This window comes from Equus asinus, chromosome 20 (genome assembly GCF_041296235.1).
Source record: "Equus asinus isolate D_3611 breed Donkey chromosome 20, EquAss-T2T_v2, whole genome shotgun sequence".
Classification (NCBI taxonomy): domain Eukaryota; kingdom Metazoa; phylum Chordata; class Mammalia; order Perissodactyla; family Equidae; genus Equus; species Equus asinus.
The window spans coordinates 80,556,161-80,577,752 of NC_091809.1; the positions used below are offsets into that span (position 1 = coordinate 80,556,161).

Genomic DNA, 21,592 nt, shown 5'->3' on the forward strand with positions numbered 1-21,592 from the left:
GCAACCATCACAAATTAGTTATTATTTTGAGTGGTGACTCTTAGAAATGAAGTCCTAAATGTATAATGTGACTGTCCCTATAATCTTTGGCATGAACTACTTAAATATGAGAATATAAAACAGTTATGTCTTATTATTATATGCATTGCTTCCTATGTGGAGAAGAAACCCAAAACATAACCCTGGAGAAGTCTTAAGATAGCAGTTGCTGGACCCTGAAATGGAAGATACTTATTTAGTGCTCTATCCCCAACGATCGATTAGATTTTTGTGAGGTCCTTTGCTCCTACCTCAGTAATACACTATCGAAAGTAGTCTATCTTCCTGTTAATTTTAATTTTAGTTGAAAAAATACTTGAGTAGCAGACATTTATAAGACAATCTGCTTCAATAACAATCTCATAATAATATGTGATATTTATTGAGCACTAATTTGTGCCAAACATTGGATATTATTATTCTCACTTTACAAAGGCTCAGATAGGATAAAAAAAAATAGAGAAGATACCTTCTAATATGGTGGAAGAATAAGGCTGCAGGTAGATAAAATTACTATAATGCACCACCAATACTTTAAAATTGGTGGAGTAATTGAATCCACATAGAATGACTAAGATCACATGTTTACAGATGTTAAGGTTTGTACAGAAATTAAAGATTTTTACAGAAGTTGGCCTGTTTGAAAAATCCCAGAATATCCTTCTCCTTTTGCTCTGATTTCATGCTGTTTACTAGTTTCACTTCTCGTGTTTCTTAATACCAGGAAGAATAGGCCTTGAATAGAGGCTACAGGAATTTCTACTGCCAGGAAGGAATATAATTTACATTAAATGGTTAAATGATATTCGAGTTCTTGTGTAAGGGACTAATTCATTTTTTTAAACTTTCAATTATTAAAATTTCCTAACATACACAAAAGTAGAGAGAATAGTATAGTGAATTCCTGTGTAGTTTTTACTCAGCTCTTCAATGACTGTCTATAGGTGGCCAATTTTATTTCATTTATTCTCCAGAGTTTTGGTGGGGAGGGGGCCGGAGTACTTTAAAGCAAATTCTATACATCTTGTCATTTTCGCTGGCTATCTTCTGATTCCTCCTCCCAGTCTGCTCTTTCTCTACCACTCATCCCTGCTCTGATTCCCTCGAGGCTGACCACTATAGAATGCAGGTGAGGGACTCCCTTCTTGTCTAGGTGGGTTCTGCCAATGGAGAGCACCACCAGGAGACTGGAGGAATGGAGGAGCTTAATACCTTGAGGTACTATTCCTCTGGCCCCCTTTCTGAGGGTTTAACCAAAGATCACAACTTCTCTCCACAGGGTTCTCTGTCTCTGGGTTCTGATAACTCGTTTCCTCACCCCTAGCCCTAGGGGTGGTAACAGTTGTTGTTACTAAGCCAGGAACACTGCATTATACCTCATAGTTTCCCTACAGCCTTCCTACATCTTTGGAAAGGGTCCTTTTATTAAATTCTCTCTAAATTACCTAACTCGATTGTGCTACTTGTTTTCTGCTAGAAACCTGACTGATTCATTTCATCCAGAAATACTTCAGTATGTACCACTAATTGATAAAGACATTTAGAAAAACTTGACCATCATGTCATTATCACATGTAACAAGTTAACGATAATTCTTGAATATTATTTAATACCCAGTCCATAGTCAGATTTCTCCAACTAAAAAAATGTCTTTTTGTACTTGGTTTAAAGTCCAAACAAAATCCATACCTTTAAAATTATTGTGCCTCTTAGTCTATAAGAATCTCTCCCCCTCCCCCCTTTTTAAATGGATGTTATAGATTTGTTGGAGAAACCAAGTCATTTGTTCTGTAGAATGTTCCACACTCTGGAATTTGGCTGATTGCTTCTACACAGTGTCATTTAACTTGTTCCTCTGTCCCCTGCATTTCTTATAAACTGGTAGTTACATTTAGATGCTTGACTAGATTTAGTTTCTTTTTCTTTTCTTTTTTTTTTAAGGCAAGAATACCTGGTAAGTGTTGCTGTGTACTTGAGGCGCATAATGTATAGTTGTTCTACTTTTGGTGATGCTAAGATTAGTCAGTGGATTTATAAATTGACCATCAGTCTTCCACTTTTTAGTATTGATTAATGATCATCGCATAGATCTATTAATTCATTAGGAGTTGCGAATTGGTGATTTTCTAAAATCATCTTTCCTCTGCCTTTATCAGATAAATTTATTCTGTAAAGAATTTTCCATTAATAACTATTTGGTCACTCTAAAATACAGTTTGTAACAGAAAAACAGGATTTAATCACTTCCCTTTGTTAATTTTCATAATGAGTTGGTGTCCCAGTAGCCTTTAATTATGACTAATTATTTTATTACCATGATGAACTCATGGATTTTTATATATTTGATATGTTTCAATACACTTAATCATTATTTTTGATGTTCAAATTGTCTAACTTAGGTCAGTGAGAGCTCCTTTTTATTGATTCCTTGTAAGCCCTTACTAGCTTTTATTACTGTGATAGCACTTTAGTAGAAGAAAGGTCAACTCTGGACACTAATTTAATTGTGTTTTTAGACCCGCAAAACTGAGAAATAAGTTCACCTAGACTATAGTGAATTCATTAAGGTGATACCCTAAATACAGCCCAGTCATCCAGCCTCCCTTGCTTGTATGTTCAGTCATTCACTCAACAAATGTTTTTTGAGGACCTACTCTGTGCAATGTACCCTGATAACTTTGGTGAAACAACAGTGAAGACAATTCTTCCTCCAGAATAGCATACAAGAGGGAACAGAAGAGAGAAAAGAAAATTAAAATATAGTTAAAAGCACTATAGTAAAGAAGAAGACTCTGCATGGGGAAGGGGCTCCCACTCAGACTTAGGAAAGGCTCCATGGAGGAAGAGTCATTCTAGCTGAAACCTGAGGGATAAGTAAGAGCTCAGAGGTCAAGAGGAGGGGAAGAGAGGCAGGGGGCCTGCAATTTGCAAAGGCCCAGAGAGGCAGCCTGGGGCAGTCAGGGTGCTGTAGGATGGAGTGTGAAGAGGGAAGTAGTGTGAGATCAAGGTTAAATGAGACAATGCTGTACTGGATAAACACTAAAAAGTACTTAGTACACAGCCCAGCACATGGTTAGTGCTCAATAAGGGTTGGTGTTTAAAAATAGAGCTAAAAGATGAAAGTTATGTAATAATGAATTTTGCACCAAGGCCTCAGACAAGATGAAGACAAATGAAGGGAAAAAAACCTCAGCAAAATTTAGAATTACATTCCAGTGACATCTGTGAGGAGAGAAGGAGATGAGATGTTTAAGAGCTTCTGAAGGCACATCCTTTGGCTTGATGTTATCATGGCAGAAACTTTAAAAACCTGGATGTCAGGGAAGAGATTTGAGTGATTACATGAAAAAATATATACTTTATTTTGAAACAATCTCAAGCTTATGGAAAAGTTGCAAGTATAATACAACAAACTATTTTTTCTTCAACCACTTGAAAGTGAGTTGCTGGTATTTATGTCTCATTACCCTGAATATTTTAGTGTTTGTTTCCTCAAACAACAACATTCTCTTACATAACCATAATAAGACCATCAAAATCAGGAAATTAACGTTGTTACATTACTGTCGTCTACTCCTCAGATCCCATTCAAGTTTGGCCAATAGTCCCAGCACTGTCCTCTGTGGCAGAAGGATTCAGTTCAGAATCACACATTGCATTTAGCTGTCATGCCTCATTAGTCTCCTTCAATCTGGAAGTTTTGTCAGTCCTTCCTTCACAACCTTGACAATTTTGAGGATTACAGGTCAGTTATTTTGTAGAACCTCTTTGAATTTGGGTTTGTCTGATTGTTTCCTAGATATTAGTTTCAGGTTAAGCATCTTTGGCAGGAATACCACAGAAGTGATGGGGTGTTTTTCTCGTTGCATCCTATCAGTTGCCAGATGATTTCAGTTACTGATGTTAATTACTTTGATCTCCTGATTAAGGCAGTATCTGTCAGGTTTCTTTACTGTAAAGTTCCTATTTTCCCATCGTGTGGTGGGAAAGTTCATCAAACCTTACATTTATTTGAACAAAAATATTTATTGATAACCTGTAAACAACTGAAGTGTTCGGGTCCTGTGACCTCGTCCTGTGGGTGGAGGGGTCGGCCAGTGTTTCTACTTTTGTATTTCTTTAATAGAAGAAAAGAAAAGCAGTGTTTCTGAGTGGAGGGAACTCTGAAATTGGTGTCAGGACCCTTGAGGACTAGACACAGTTCTGCCACTGTGTCAGTCTGCTCAGGCTGCTATTACTAAATCACAGCCTGGGGGCTTCAACAACAGACATTTCTTTTTTTTTTTTTTTTTGGAGGAAGATTAGCCCTCAGCTAACTACTGCCAGTCCTCCTCTTTTTGCTGAGGAAGGCTGGCTCTGAGCTAACATCCGTGCCCATCTTCCTCTAGTTTATATGTGGGACGCCTACCACAGCATGGCTGCCAAGCAGTGCCATGTCCGCACCCGGGATCCGAACCAGCGAACCCCGGGCCACCGAGAAGCAGAACGTGCGAACTTAACCGCTGCACCACCGGGCCGGCCCCCAGCAGGCATTTCTTTTCTCATAGTTCTGGAGGCTGGGAGTCTGAGATCAAGGTGCCAGGGTTAGTTTCTGGTGAGACCTCTCTTCCTGTCTTGTAGACAGTGGCCTTCTCACTGTGTCCTCACATGGCCTTTTCTCTGTGTTCTCACAGAGAGAGAGATCTCTGGTGTCTCCTCCCCTTCTTAGAAGGACACCAGTCCTATCAGATTAGGGCCCCAGCTTTTTTTTTTTTTTTTTTTTTACCTCATCTGACCTTAATTATCTCCCTAAAGGCCCTATCTCCAAACACAGTCACGTTGGAGGTTAGGGCTTCAGTATATGAAAGGCAGGGGGACAGTTTGGTCCAAAACAGTCACTAATGAGTGACTCCTGCTTTGTGCTTCCATTTCCTCTATCTAGGAGGGGTCCCAGCTATCTCCCTAGGATTCAAGCATCCCTGGAGGACTGACGGAGCAGGACTTCAGGACTCTATTTATATGTTGCTCCTGAAGAGTCTTAGGAAAGAAGTCATCCTAAGAGAGAAAGAGAGAGAGCTGAGTTCTCAAGCCTTGTTCAAGGATAGTCAGGAAGGAGAAGAAATGATGAATAGAGCATGGTCTCTGTCATTTAGATTTCACTCCAGTTCAGCCCCCATGGGTTCATGCCTCTGTCTTAAGGTGAAAGGGCTGCAATTAAAAAAACAAAAGTCAAACTAAATTGAAACACCCATGTGGTGGAATACTGTTCAATGAGAAATAGGGATGAGATATTCACAATAGCAAAAAGGTGAAAGCAACCCAAGTGTCCATTGAGGGATGAACAGATAAACAAAATGTGGTATATACATTACAGTGGAATATTATTCAGCCTTAAAAAGGAAGGAAATTCTGACATATGCTACAACTTGGATGAAACTTGAGGACATTATGCTAAGTGAAATTAGCCAGTCACAAAAAGGCAAACACTATATAATTCCCCTTATATGAGGTATCTAAAATAGTCAAACTCATAGAAGCAGAGAATAGAATGGTGGTTGCCAGGGGCTGGGGGAGGGAGAAATGGGATTTATTGTTTAATGGGTATAGTGTTTCAGTTTTGCAAGATGAAGAGAGTTCTGGAGATGGATGGTAGCGATGGTTGCACAACAATATGAATATACTTAATACCACTGAACTGTATACTTAAAAATGGTTAAGATGGTAAATTTTATGTTATGTGTATTTTACCACAATTAAAACAATGAAAATTAAACAATTAAAATATTTTTTAAAAAGGTTGAGCTATCAGGCTAAGCAAAGACATGGATGAATCTTGAAGGTACATGCTACGTGAAAGAATCAACTCTGAAAGGCTACAAACTTTGGGATTTTATTTATAGGACATTCTGAAAAAGGCAAAATTATAGAGACAGAAAACAAATCAGTAGGGATTCAATGGGGAAGAGGGTTGAATATATTAAGCACAGAGGATATTTTATGGTGGTGAAACCATTTTGTATAATACTGTAATGGTGGATATATGACACTATGCATTTGTCAAAACCCATAGAACCTTTTCGTATGTAAATTTCAAAAAAAAAAAAATCATTTAGGAGATAGGAGGGTCCCAAGATGGCGTAAAGAGTGGCACAGAATAATCTAACTATGTTATAAATGTTTGAAACAACCTCACTGAAGGAGGGGGGAGAAAAAGTGCTGACCTAAGTAACTTGGTAATTGAGTGGATTCTGTAAAACTAAATGCAAAAGGAATTGTACATCAGCACTATCCTCTAGTTGATAAAGTTATACCATGATAACACAATATACCATGATGGTGAACTTTACCATGGGGGTATAAGTTAACAATACTGAATATATATATACACACACATACACTGGAATTGAATAGTTAAATAAATGGATGGTGGATAGTGGGAGCCAGGTTTCTCGCTGTTGGAGTGGGAATTTACAGATAATCAAGGGGAAGAGGCTAGAATGATCCACGTGGTAACGAATTAGAGTTGGAGATAGCAGTATGAACTTAAGTTTAGCTTATATAGATCCAGATGGTTACATACACAAGTAGTTACAGATATGTGCATATACATGGGTTAGTATACACACATTTCCTTACTCTGTCAGCAGAAGAGTCTAGAGGGTAGGATCCCTCAGTAGCAATGAGCACACCTAGTGCCTAGATCTTGGTTTCTAATACCATTCTCCAACCAAAAAAACCAGGGCTCCTTAGGGAAATGGCTGATTCAAGGCCTGGGGTAGGAAATATACAAGGTGAGCCTGGAGCATATTGTAGTGCCATAATGTAAATCCTACAAAAGAGGAATGGAGATATGTCAAAGGGACACAGGGACCAACTGAAAGAACTGGCCAAAGCTAGACAATTTGAGCAACAAAATAAAGTAGTACTGGAATATAACTCAAAAGAATAAAGTATATATCCATGAAGCCACACGGATATACATAAATGATTGGACAAATAAATGGGAGAAAAGATAAAAATAACTCATGCAGAAGAATTCCAAATAATTTTTATAGATGCTCTGCCTTCAAGGACGCTGAGCATAGCTCCTCATGTGTTAAATGTGGGTTGTGCATATTGACTTGTTTTCAAAGAGAACAGTATGGAAAGGAAGGGGCAGAGAGGACAGGAAACAGTAACATTGCAGTGAAGAAACCTGACAGACACTCCCTCAGCCAGATGACCAAGGTTAACATCGACAGCGATGTCAAGCTGATAGGATGTACCTTTGATACCATGTGATGAGAATGGCACTTTATCTCTGTGCTCTTCCTTCCCAAAACACATAACCCCAGTCTAATCATGAGAAAATATCAGATAAATCCCAATTGAGGGACATTCTGCAAAATACCTGAACTCCTCAAAAGGGTCAAGGTCATAAAAAATAAGAGAAGTCTGAGAAGCTGTCATAGCCAAGGGAAGCCTAAGGAGATGTGATGACTAAATGTAATGTAATATCCTGGGTGGGATCCCGGAACAGCTAAAGGACATTAGGTAAAAATTAAGGAAGTCTGAATAAAATATGGACTTCAGTTAATAATAATAATATTAATATTGGTTCATTAATTATGACCAATGTTCCATACCAATGTAAGATGTTAATAATAGGGGAAACTGTGGGTGGCGTATATAGGAACTCTCTACCATATTTGCAATCTTTCTGTAAATCTGTGACTTTTTTTTTTTGCTGAGGAAGATTAGCCCTGAGCTAACATCTGTGCCCATCTTCCTCCACTTTATAATTGTGTCTCAGCCACAGCATGGTTGACAATTGGTGTAGGTGCTTTCCCGGGATCTGAACCCACAAGCCTGGGCTGCTGCTGAAGCAGAGTGCACTGAACTTAACCACTATGCCATGGGGCTGCCCCATTTTTTTGTTTTGTTTTTTTAATCTATAACTATTTTAAATAAAAAGTGTATTAAAAAATAAAATAATATCCACACACAAAAAATAAAAGTTGCTCCTAATTTTTTTTAGTAGAATTGGAACAGAAGGATGTTTCAGCAGAGCCTGGAGTTGGTGATTTGGGCAATGACAAGAGATGGTGAAGACCTCAGCACAGGACATCAGTAACCTTGGAGCAGGCACCTGTGGGCACAGCAACTGCAGAGTGCTTTGGGCAGCTCCCAGAGGCCTATCTGCCCTTTAAGCCTCAACAAAAGCTCTTCAGAGAGCCAGAGCTAGGTCGGGCTAGGAGAAAATGGCGGTGAAGACACTTGCTGTGCAGGTGCACTGGGGGCTTCACCAAACAATTTGGGAGAAAATAAGGCAGTGTGGTTTTCCTGCAGAATGAACAGAAGCAGAGCCAAAGAATTACTGTTTTGTAACTCTTGTTGCAGCCCTATATTTAGGATACTGTTGCCTGAAAAACTTGGGATCTACTAAATGAGGGGGCTTATCTCTAAGGTATCTAGAAATTTCTTTAAAATCTGTTAAATATAAAAGGTAAAATATAAAAATCTATAAAATACCCACACACCCAATGCAACTTAATAACCTGAGTCAAAGAGCGTACTTTTTTTTTTTTTTGATAATGGTAAAACTAAGTTAGAACACAGATGCCAGGAATCCCTTTCTTTATACCTAATCTATTAGAAATACAAACCTCAGCCAACTGGTTTTTCAACTTCCTTTTGTCTCTAATGATGGGACTGGTGGTTTGAACCTGCGCTTACATTTCTAGTTTTGAATTTAACCGGACAAACCTGATTCTTGCCAGGATTATCAACTCTTTGAATTCTAGTTATGGGAGCTACCTCTTTCTGAATTCCACTCCCCCTAACTTCCCATTCACTGCTCCCTTTCTGATGCGCAACTAGCTGTTTCATTTTTACTCAACTTCTCTTACAGTGTGCAGTATGACTGGCTCTTCTGTGTTAAAAGTGAGATTTGTGATTTTAATTCTTTATTTCCAAATGGTGAACAGAATCTAACTGGATCTATCAAAACACAGCCTAACCCCAGAACAAGGCTTGTCTGAGAAAGATTACGGACAGAATGACTAATTAATAGGCTCTTATCACCGTGGAGTCTTCATTCATTCAACAAATATTTATTGAGAATCAGTTAGGTGCTAGCCATCATGTGATGAATAAATACTATCCCTTTACTCTAGGTGCTTAGGCTATTGAGAAAGACAGGCTAATATTAAACAATGATTAAGTATTTTGTATATTAAGATAGGGGAATATTGTGCTGTCATCCCTAAAACTATGCTTTTTAATATTTTGCTGGGGGAAGTCATAGACTCCTTGAACTTGATCAATGTCATGGACTGTAGCTGCAGAAAACAAACATACCCCCAAAATCTTGCCAATAATTTCAAGTTATTCAAGGATCCTCTGAAGCCCTTTCGTGAACTCTGTGTTTAGAATTAGCTACCCTAATTAATAAACACCAAAGCCAGATGAAACCAGAAGAAACAGACATTTCACGATAAATGGAGGGGAAGATAGACGAAGTGCCGAGGAGTAGCAGCAGCAAGAATGAAAAAATAAGTTTCTATAGCTTTGTCTTACGTGTGTTATTACCAGCTAACACACATAGCAATGACTATTTCCAGGAATAATCCACTAGGGAGGACCGAATGCCTCACCAAGTGAACTTTGCCCTCCCGCAGAAGAACACTTGAAGCTACCAGCTCTCTCCCTCCTGTTCCAGTGCAGAACCGGTGTGATGGGTGGTAAGAGGTGCCATAAACTAAGACTAAGCAGGGTAAAGGGGATGGAAAGTTACTGGGGTTTTGTGTGTGTGCTGTTTTGTACAGTAGAGTGTCAAGGAAGCCTTGTCTACTACGGTGATATTTGAGCAGAAATTTGTAGAAATTAGGGAGCAAACCATGTGGATATCTGGGAGAACATTTCAGGCAAAGGGAGCAGCAAAGGGGAGGAGGCCAGAGGGTGGAGCAGAGTGAGGTGAGAGAGTGGTGGAAAAGAAGTCAGGGGGAAGTTGAGACATGCATGTCAGATCTCCCAAGGTCGGGGTGAAAGGATCAGGGATAAGGGATAAGCAGAATCTGAGGGTACCAGGCTCTGACAGGATCATAGAGTGCTGTTAGTAATGGAGAAACTGCTCAGTGAAACCCAGTGCGAGGTGTTTTGCCTTGCAGTACCCACGACAGCACAAATGTGGGAGTGGAGGGAGAGCCAGCCACATTAGGATGATGTAGACAAGCTTACCAAGCCCTACCTTACCAAGGTAAGGGTCCATATATGTAAACATGGGCACCCCTGTGTGTATGAGGGGGGAGTGCGGATAGGGTGGAGCCAGGAAACTGAAAGAACCATGGGGGAAATACTTAAGAAAGTGAGTAAAAAGCAGAAGCCTAGGATATCTTAAGTGGAAAGAGCTTGGAACTAGAGGAAAGGGCGAAGGATTGAGAAAGAGGGAAAGGGAGTGAGGACCTGGTATTTGTCAAATGCCTGCAATTTGCCAGGCAAATTTTTAAATATACATTTTGATTTGGTTTTAAAGCAATACTATCAGATGAGTGTTATTGTCCCCACTTTACAGATAAGAAAATTTCAGACCCAGAAACATTAAGTAACTTGACAAAAGTGATACACTAATAAATAGTAGGAGAGGGCAACATTATTATTCTGTCTGCTGTTCTTACCTATTTTCTTATGTTTCTGTATTGATTCATTTCTAATATTATATTTGGAGAAACAAAATGATGTTACAGGTAGGAAGACAACAGAATGATGGCAAAGTGGCAGGCATGGTTAGAATTGTCTACTGGGCTCTCCTCACTGGAGGATTACACACTTGGCCTTACAAAACATGCCACAAGATGGCAGCATCTTACTCATTGTTTGGGGGCCGCTCATGCTCCGTGGCAGCTGTTTCAGCATAAAAATATTGAATAAAAAGTAATTTATCAGTTATAGTCCATATTTAGAAATTGACCCATCTTAAACCAGAGATAATTGTCAAGAAATAGAGTAAAAGTCCCTAAGTTCACAGAAATACATCCATTCATAGGCTTTGGGATCTTGACATGTTGCCTCCAGGTAAGCAGGATAAAAGAAACCATTTTCAATGCTTTATAGGAGTTATGCAAAATGGTAGAATGTAATGGTCAAGTTTCCATTTGGGACATCAGAGAGATCTGCATTAAAATACTAGCTCTGACACTTAGCCACATGGTGTTCTGCAAATGAATATCTTTCTAAACTTAATTCTTCATCTGTAAAATTCCTTCCCCTTAGATTTATTGATTATTAATGTGATTAATAATGTGATTATTAAATATCACATTAGGAGCTCTTTGGTGAAGTGCCTGACACTTACCACTCAATAAATAGTAGCCATTATCTGACATATACATATTTTTTTTCCTGAGGAAGATTCTCCGTGACCTAGCATCTGTGCCAATCTTCCTCTACTTTTATGTGGGTCACTGTCACAGCATGGGCACTGACGAGTGGTGTAGGTCCATGCCTAGGAACCAAACCTGGGCCGCTAAAGCAGAGTGCACCAAATTTAACCCCTAGGCCATGGGCCCAGCCCCAATAATTATTTATTGTTGTTTTCTCTTTATCTTCTTAATGTTAGAACTATAAACACCTTAGAAATTATCTAGTGTAATGGTTCTCAACCTTCATGCACTTTGGAATCACCTGGGGAGCTTTAAAAAATCTGCTTTCTGTAAGCTGGAGGCATCACATTTCCTGACTTGAAAATGTATTACAAAGCTACAGTAATTAGAACAGTATGGTACTGGCATAAAGACAGGTAGATCAGTGAAACAGATTAGAGAGCCTGGAAGTAAACCCATGCATATATGGTCAACTGATCTTTGGCAAGAATGCCAAGAATATACAATGCAGAAATGACAGTCTCTTCAACAAATGGTATTGGGAAAACTGGATATTCACATGTGAAAGAATGAAATTGGACCCTTATCTTACACCATACACAACGATCAACTCAAAATGGATTAAAGACTTAAACACAAGCCCTAAAACTGTAAAACTCCTAGAAGAAAACATAGGGGAAAACCTTCTTGACATTGGTCTTGGCAATGATTTCTTGGAGATGACTCCAAAAGCATAGGCAACAAAAGCAAAAATAGACAAGAGGGACTATATCAAATTTAAAAGCTTCTGCACAGCAAAGGAAACAATCAAAAGAATGAAAAGGCAATCTATGGAAGGGGAGAAAATATTTGCAAACCATTTATCTGATAAGGGGTTAATATGCAAAATATACACAAAGCTCCTACAACTTGATAGTGAAAAACCCAAATAACCCAATTAAAGACTGGGCAATATTTGAAAAGACATTTCTCCAAAGAAGACATGCATATGGCCAACAGGTATAAGAAAAAGTGCTCATCTTCACTAATCATCAGGGAAATGCAAATCAAAACCACAAAGAGATATCACCTCACATCTGTTAGGATGGCTGTTATCAAAACAAACAAAAGATAAGAGTTGGTGAGGTTGTGGAGACATTGGAATACTTGTACACTGGTGGTGGGAATGTAAAATGATTCAGCCACTATGGGAAAAAGTATGGAGGTTCCTCAAAAAATTAAAACTAGAACTACCGTATGATCCAGCAATTCCACTTCTGGGTATATATCCAAAAGAATTGAAATCAAGATCTCAAAGAGATATATGCACTTGCATGTTCATTGCAGCATTAGTCACAATAGCCAAGATATGGAAACAACCCAAATGTCCGTCAACAGATGAATGGATAAAGGAAATGTGGTATATACTCACAATGGAATATTATTCAGCCTTAAAAAAAGGAGGAAATCCTACCATTTGTGACAACATGGATGAACCTGGAGGAGATTATTCTAAGTGAAATAAGCCAGTCTCAGAAGGACAAACACTGTGTAATACCCCTTGTATGAGGAATCTGAAATAAACTCATAGAAGCAGAGAATAGAATAGTGGCTGCCAGTGGCTGGGGAGCAGGGGAAATGGGGAGTTGTTGTTCAATGGGTATAAAGTTTCAGTTGTGCCAGATGAGTAAATCCTGGAGACGTGTTGTACAACATAGTGCCTGTAGTTAACAGCACAGTATTGGGCATTTAAAAGTGTTAAGAGGGTAGATCTCATGTTAAGTGTTCTTACCACATAGACAAAAAATGGGGCACAAGGAAACTTTTGGAGGTGATGGATATGTTTATTACCTTAATTGTGGTGATAATATCATGAGTGTATGCATATGTCCAAACTCATCAAATTTTATACATTAAACATGTGCCCCTTTTTTTGTTTATCAATTATATTTCAATAAAGCCGTTTGTGTGTGTGTGTGTGTGTGTGTGTGAGGAAGATTGGCCCTTAGGTAACATCTGTTGCCAATCTTCCTCTTTTTGCTTGAGGAAGATTGTCACTGAGCCAACATCTGTGCCAGTCTTCCTGTATTTTGTTTGTGGGATGTTAGCACAGCATGGCTTGATGAGTGTTGTGTAGGTCTGCGCCTGGGATCCAAGCCCACGAACCCTGGGCCACTGAAGTGGAGTGTGCATACTTAACCACTATGCCACCAGGCTGGCTCCCCAATAAAGCCTTTTTTTAAAAAAATGTCTGCTGTCTGGAGTCCCAGCCCCAGAAGTTCTGATTTAGTTGGCCTGGGGTGCAGCATGGTCATTAGAATTTTTTAAAGCACTCTCGCTGATTCCAATAGGCAGCCAGGATAGAGAACTACTTCTCTAGATCAACGTCCTCACTGTGCAGGTAGAATAGAGAGGCTCAAAGAAAGTGGAAGTGACTTGTCTGCTGAAATAAAATTAAGAACTCAAACCAGGATCTCCTGACTCCTAGTCCTGGGCTCTCTCTAGCACACAACGCCGCCTTAGCCTCACTTCCTATGCTTCCACACACTCTGCCCGAGTCAAACTGTCTCGCAATTTATTCCCTGAACACACCAGGTCCACCCCGTGTCAAATCCGCAGCAATACAAGCTGCCGTTGGAGTGCCTATTGTGTGCCAAACACTGAGCAAGCCGTGTTACACATGCTAACTCTAATCTATACAAGCTTTCAGGGAAGCATCAGTATCCGTGGTGTAAGGGGGGAAGCTGCTGTTCAGAGACTCTAAGAGATGAGCTGTAGTCACAGCTAGTGAGGAGAAGTGAGAATCTGACATAGATCTGTTGACTCCCAAGTCCAGGGTCTTTTGCTGCCTTCAGTGCTGTCCATTCCCACTCCACCTTCCGCTTCCTGGGTTACTTCTCCATCAAGAACCAGCTCTGGTTTCACTCTTTCCCTAAAAACCCCTCCACCGCAGACCACAGGTATCTTTTTATCAACTCAGTTTTCATGGCACTAATCACCCACATCAGCTGTTTGGTCAGGGTCTACCTCTGATGGTAATTTATTTTGTCATGTATAGGACCTCTTTCCTTCTCCATGAGGCTGGAAAGGAGTGCATCTTCCTCTAACTGTGTGAATCTATCCTGGTCCTGTAGCCATGTCAAGATATGGTGATATTGCAAGATCGGAACAATCTTTTGTGACACTCCTCCCCTGGGAAAATCTGGGAGAAAGGGAACACCTATAGGCTCAAGTGAGGTAGAAAGAAGCTCAGGGTTAAATTTGTAGTAATATTCTTTTCTACAAGTAAGCCCCCAGATGTCAGTAGAAAGCCTAGTTTTGTTTTTTGCTTTGTTTTTTTAATTGAAGTATAATTGACATACATTATATTAGTTTCAGGTGTACAACATAATGATTCAACATTTGTATACATTGCAAAATGATCACTACAATAAGTATAGTTACCATCTTTTACTATACAAAGTTACAAAAAAATTTTTTTCTTGTTTTGGGAACTTTTGAGATTTACTTTCTTAACGTCTTTCAACTTGGCAATACAGTATTATTGACATTACATCCCCATGACTTATTTATTTATGTACCTCTTGATATCCTTCACCCATTTCTCTGAGCCTACCCAACCCATTCCCCTCTGGCAACCACAAATCTGTTCTCTGTATCTATGAGATTTGTTTTGTTTCATTTGTTTATTTTGTTTTTTAGATTCCACATATAAGTGAAATCATATGTTATTTGTCTTTCTCTCTCTGACTCATTTCACCTAGTATAATATCCTTAGATCCATCCATGTTGTCACAAATGGCAAGATTTCATTCTTTTTTGTGGCCGAGTAGTATTCCATTGTATGTATATACCACATCTTCTTTATCCAGTCATCCATTGACTTAGCTCTTTTCCATATCTTGGCTATTGTAAATAACGCTGCGATGAATATAGGGGTGTATGTATCTTTTCAAATTAGTGTTTCATTTTCTTCAGATAAATACCCAGAAATGGAATTGCTGGATCATATGGTAGTTCTAGTTTTAATTTTTTGAGGAACCTCCATACTGTTTTCCATAGTGGCTGCACCAATTTACAGTTCCACCAATAGTGCACAAGTCTTCCCTTTTCTCCACTTCCTTGACAGCATTTGTTATTTACTGTCTTTTTGATAATAGCCATTCTGAGAGGTGTGAGGTGATATCTCATTGTGGTTTTGACTTGTATTTCCCTGTTGATTAATGGTATTGAGCATCTTTTCATGTGCCTGTTGCCATCTGTATCTCTTCTTTGGACAAACGTCTTTTCAGATCTTCTGCCAATTTTTTACTCAGATTTTTTTTTGTTGTTATTGAGTTGTGTGAGTTCTCTCTAAATTTAGGATATTAACCCCTTATTGGAGATATGATTTGCAAGTATCTTCTCCCATTCAGTAGGTTGCCTTTTCATTTTGTTGATGGTTTCCTTGGCTGTGCAGAAACTTTTTAGTATGAGGCAGTCCCACATTTATTTTTGCTTTTGTTGTCTTTGCTTTTGGAGTCGTATCCAAAAAATTATAACCAAGACTGATGTCAAGGACCTTACTCCCTGTGTTTTCTTCTAGGAGTTTCATGTTTCAGGTTTTACATTCAAGTCTTTAATACATGTTGAGTTGATTTTTGTGTATAGTGTAAGATGGTGGTCTGGTTTCATTCTTTTGCGTGTGGCTGTCCAGTTTTTCAAACACCATGTATTAAAGAGACTGTCCATTCTCCATTGTATATTCTTGGCTCCTTTGTCATAAATTAATTGGCCACATATGTGTCGGTTTATTTCTGGGCGCTCTATTCTGTTCTATCGATATTTGTGTCTGTTTTTATGCCAATACCACACTGTTTTGATTACTATACTTTTATAATTTGGTTGAAATCAGGGAGCATGATGCCTCCAGATTTGTTCTTTCTCAAGATTGCTTTGGCTATTCAGGGTATTTTTTGGTTCTATACAAATTTTAGAATTGTTTGCTCTAATTCTATGAAAAATACCATTGGAATTTTTATAGAGATTGCATTGAATCTGTAGATTGTTTTGGGTAATATGGACATTTTAACATATTAATTCTTCCAATCTATGAGCACAGAGTATCTTAGAAAGCCTAGTTTTGAGAGCATGAGTGTCTCAAATAAAATAAAAATCTCAGGCTGGAAGGAGTTTTTCTTAATCATCGATCCAAAGCAAGAATTTCCTCTCCAGCATAACAACGACCACAGCAACATTCCTCCCACCCCAGGGGCTGGTGATGGGGAACCTACTGTTTCTGAGGCAGCCTCTTCCGTGTTTGGACAGCTTCATTAGAATGTTGTACTTGATTTAATGTGAAACTCTGACTCCTTGTAGCTTCCACCTACTCCACAAGGAAATTAAGTGGAAACAGCCCATGCGCTGCATCCAGACCTGGGCACATGAGAGGCCTGTTATGACTGAGTCAGGTCCTCCACACAAGATTGATTACTCTAGGATGTATCAGCGCCTCCCTTCTGGCCTAAGCATTGTCCACCCTCAGAGCATCAGGGAAGGAGGAAAGTGAGCAACATACCTCTGGCAGAGTGCTGTCTTCTCAGATCCAGAGATGAAGAGGGTGACTCTTTGCAGCAGAGTCCGAAGACCTGGAGAGTGTGTCTTGCTCAGAGAAGCCCCCTTTCACTTCTGTTCTTACGAAGTGCTCCTCCAATAGCCTGGTCTTTGCTTGGCTGAACTCACTTTCTCTGCTCAAAAAGTACAGAGGGATTACCACTGTACTTCCTGGTCCTGGTTGTATTCTTTAGAAATATATAGAACAAATCCAATGTCTCTTCCTCTAGGGATATGAAGACAGAGATTAAGCTAGCCAGCCAGCCATTCATCCCTCCGTTAAACATATCTTTACTGGGAGTCTACCATATGCCAGGCACTGACTCTCCTAGGAGGCAGTCAATAAGTGGCAAATTGTATTATTAATAACCTGATGATTGACTCCTTCACAGCTAGGTCCACTTTTATATGATGGATTTCTGAAAAGGGAATGGAGAGAGAAGGGAACTAGCATTTACTGAACCTGAACTGCCTACCACGCAAGGTGTTAGGGGCTTGCTTTAAAGGCCTTATATTGTTTAAGCCTTACCACCATCTTATGAGGTGGGTTATCTACATCTCCATTTTACAAAGGAGGAAGCTGAGGCTTAGAGAACTTAAATAACTTGACCAAGAACCTACAGCTAGGGGCCGGCCTGGTGGCGCAGCGGTTAAGTTCACATGTTCTGCTTCTCGCTGGCTCGGGGTTCTCCGGTCCAGATCCCGGGTGCCAACATGGCATCACTTGGCAAAAGCCATGCTGTGGTAGGCATCCCATATATAAAGTAGAGGAAGATGGACATGGATGTTAGCTCAGGGCCAGTCTTCCTCAGCAAAAAGAGGAGGGTTGGCAGCAGATGTTAGCTCAGGGCTGGTCTTCCTAAAAAAAAAAACAAAACAAACCCTACAGCTAGTAAGTGGGAGAACTGAGTCTGAATACAGACCTCCCCACTGCAAAGCTCCCGCACCGTGGGCCTTGCACGGGACTCACCAGAATAGCTGCAGGGTCCTCATGGTCCCTTCATGCCATGTGTGTGAAATGAATCCTGCTGTAAATTAAATTTTCTTTTCAAGCTTTCAAACCCAAACCCCTTCTTTTCTTTTATTTTTTTAAGCTTACAAAGTGATTTCTTTGTTGTTGTTTTCCATAGAAGTTAACTTTCGTGTCAATACTTTTCCATTATAAATTTGGACACACAACAGAGCATGTGAAAATCCATAGCAGTAATTTGGGCATTCATCAGTTTGTTTTTCCACTGGAATTAGTTCGTTGATCATATTTATTTTATTTGATAAATTGCTGTGATAATAGCAAAGAAAGTTTTCCAGAAAATAAAAAAGATTACCCTAAATCTTGTATCTTGATACAACCATTTCCATTCTAATCCACACCCATATGTGTGTGTGTCGGGGGGGGGGGGTTCAATTATAAATTCTTAATAAATCTAGGCTATTAGTATAATTCCAAATGTTTTATATTTTTAATTTTTCACTCAGCATTATTTAAGGATTATTTACCTGTGTTTCTATGTAGTTTTCTTAATAACCACATTTAACAGCCGCCTAATAATTTGTCAATTTTCATCATCTTTTAAGGCCTTTAGAGATGAAGTTCAGGGATTACTGACAAGCTATATTGTCTTCCTCTGTAATTCATTATTTAAAGAGTCTGCTTAAGCATGGTTTTACCTCTTTTTGTAGTATCCATTCAATGTGTTACAATGTCAAGAGGGCAGAAAAAATATTTTTCTAGTAAGCAGGACATTTTCTTTTGGTTTTAGAGGTATTTTGGTCAAGATCAGATTTGTAATATTGGTATCTCAGGATAGCAGCCATGAGTTTAATTGGTGTTTCTTTCTTCTCAAATCCTCAGTGTCGTGATTGATGCTCCTGCTGACTGAAGCCCTCAGTCGAAGCTTCTGAAAACCTATTTAGGCTTCCGTTAGTCAGCTACTCATCAGAGCTTTGCTTTGTGGATGCAGGTTCTTCTTGGTAACTGCTTCTTGTTCTTTCAGTGCCTACTATTCCTGGCAGCAAGTCAAGCATGGAGACCACTGTTCGTTCGTTTATTTTTGGTTCGTGTGTTTGTTGTGCGTGTGTGCACCCGCACATGCGCATGCAGGCATGCAATCTTAACTGAGGTTCTTCCTGCAATCTCCTTTTCTCTTCTTCAGCTTACAGGTAGCCAGAGACATCAGGAGAGAGAAACTGGAATGTGATCAAGGTTAGAGTTTTTTTCCAGCCAATACCATAGGGTCCTGATTATCTCTAAGCCTTGTGTTTGGCCGTATTCCCAGACCCAGGATGGAAGGGGGAGCTACTATGGGGCACTTTTTTGATGGTCCCCAGAGGCCTAGAAGGCCTGCTGAAGGGGTGAGCGTGTCCAGTTCTGCTTCTTGATCTGCAGATGAATTTTCTCTTGGCTTTGGCTAGGAGTTTAAATAGGAGAGAAGACAAAACACTGGATATGTTCATACAAACACGCCTCGTCAAAATAGAAGAAATATTAAGAAATTTCAAACAAATGACAGAATGTTTCCTTTTATCTTAAAACAAGCAGGATTCTTCTCTAGGCTGACTCATGCTGAAGACTTCAGCCAAATGGAACAGCAGTAGGCTGTTCATATTTATGGACTTAACATTTAAGGTTTTGACCATTCCTGAGTGAAAGGCAGTCATGCATCATTTTGCTGAGACCTAAATTTGAATGCTATGCACTAGGATTCAGGCATGAAGAAGCAAGTCACTTCATTGGTAAGTCAGCCTGTCTGATGGTCCGTCCTTCCTATCATGTGATGGCTTTGTAGCTGTATACTCAGCATTATGTGTGCACTTAGTGCAGCAAATTATATGATATAATGGTATATGCCTATTGGGGGGTTCCCAAAGTTTTTGGATGTAACCCTCAAAACTGTCAAGGTCTATCATTCTACATTTATACTCAGTTATTTCCTGCCTCTGTGCCTTTGGTTTTATTCTTATAATCTGCCTGTCCTTCCCCAACAGCCAACTATTAAAATTATGTTGATTTGTATTGAAAATTATGTTGAAATGTATTGCCACTCTCAATGAAGTTTTTCCTGACTACTTTCCACTAACATAATCTCTCCCTACTTTGATCTTCTTAGAATTATTTTTGTACCTCTTTATAGTACAAATAAAATTAGTACTTTTAAAATTTTATATGACTTTGTATAATAATCATCTGTGTACTTTATCATATTCCTGCCTCTGAGATTATATCATCTGCAGGGTACATCTGGGTCTTATTCATCTGAGAAGCTTGCCTCCAGCAACTGTCCACCTTCCACAAAGCCCAGCACATTGCTCTCCACATGACAGGGGTCAGTAGATATTTGTTGTGCTGAATTGGGTTAAAGGCTGGTTCTGTCGTAGCAAAGTAAATAGACATCTTGTGGATGATAGTTTCTGCTGGATGTTACTAGTACTTTTGATAGCCACTAATAAACAAAACCAGATTGCTGTTTTCTTTGGATAATGTGACCTGGGGAAGTATGTGAGCTCTGTAACTGCCCTAATATTAATATTTAAGATCTTTTTCATCTTCTAATTTGATAGTTTTCTACCTGGTCCAGCTCTACCTTTCTCAAATCTGATCGTTATTCATGTTGTTACAGTGTCCTCCTTTTTATTCCCTTTCTCATTACATCATGTTGAAAGCTGGGAAAAATAGGACACATGCTCTAAAGATCCTGTTGGCTCAAATAGCCCAAATGGAGAGTTGATTTTTTTAAATAGTCTGTCTCCTATTCAACTTAGCAATTTAGCAACTGTGTCTTAGTCCAAATTCTCTAGATTATAGAGCCTGGGGTCAAGATTAAGGTGCTGATTGTTTTTTGGGGGGAAGAGGTACAAGTTTAGGAAGGGAAAAGTGAAGAAAAAGGCAAGTCAGGCAATGTAGTGTGATGTGTTACCAGGCTGGCCCTGCTTCCAAGAAGCCGTGACGAGAAGCAGCAGATGACTTAGCAGGTAGACTCCTTGAGCCACGGGAGTTCTCTGTCATGGCCACAGGGAGGAATCACAACCTTGGAATCGTCTGTGGGAAGGGAAAATGAGAAAAATGTATCAGGCTACCTCACTTCCGTCTCCCATTTCCCATTTGTCAAGGTTTACCGCACAAGAAGATAACTCTCCTGTACATCTGCTGCTCAACGTCTATGGTGCATCGTCTGGTCCATTGACACCAGCTCCAGAAGCAAGATTTCATGCCCTGTGGCATTTCATCCTATCTGATAGTGGAAGAGAAAACCAGCGCAGATGGGAGGGTGTGCAGATGGTGCAGGTCTGGGGCTTCAGTTCTGACTCCAGGGAACTCAGCAGAGGCAGAGAGCAGTGCAGGAGGTGAGTGGTGCCTTTGGAAAGAAGGAAGCAGTCAAGGGAAGTAAGGTTGTGTGCCACACACAGCCCAGTCAGATTTCATCCGCACTTTTCTACCGCTGGGCTTTGGTGGAGGTCCTCAATGAGGTTTTGACAAATCCAGAGGGTACTTTCTAGTCCTTATGTTATGGGCAGCTTTGCCCCATTTGATGCCTGTGACCACTCTCTCCCTAAAACTCTGTTCTCCTCTTGTTCTCCTGATTAACAGAATAGGTTCTGTTCCTGCTTCTCTCACTTTATCTTCTTAGGGCCTTCTTCCTTCTCTC

The 21,592-nt window shown here is 39.7% G+C and overlaps 1 long non-coding RNA gene across 10 annotated transcripts in view; it reads right to left on the minus strand.

The window, feature by feature from the left end:
- The window catches only part of LOC123279150 (uncharacterized), a 57,469-nt gene that overhangs the window by 1,669 nt on the left and 34,208 nt on the right, over positions 1 to 21,592 (minus strand). For 4 of the 10 annotated variants that reach the window (XR_011495801.1, XR_006516971.2, XR_011495794.1 and 1 more), the window contains 2 exons: positions 20,864 to 21,301; positions 3,378 to 19,357 (listed from right to left, as the gene is read on the minus strand). This is a non-coding gene — a long non-coding RNA (uncharacterized lncRNA). Of the gene's footprint in view, positions 1 to 3,377; positions 19,358 to 20,863; positions 21,302 to 21,592 lie in introns of those variants that run through there. The other 6 variants (XR_011495797.1, XR_011495799.1, XR_011495800.1 and 3 more) reach the window with 4 other exon arrangements.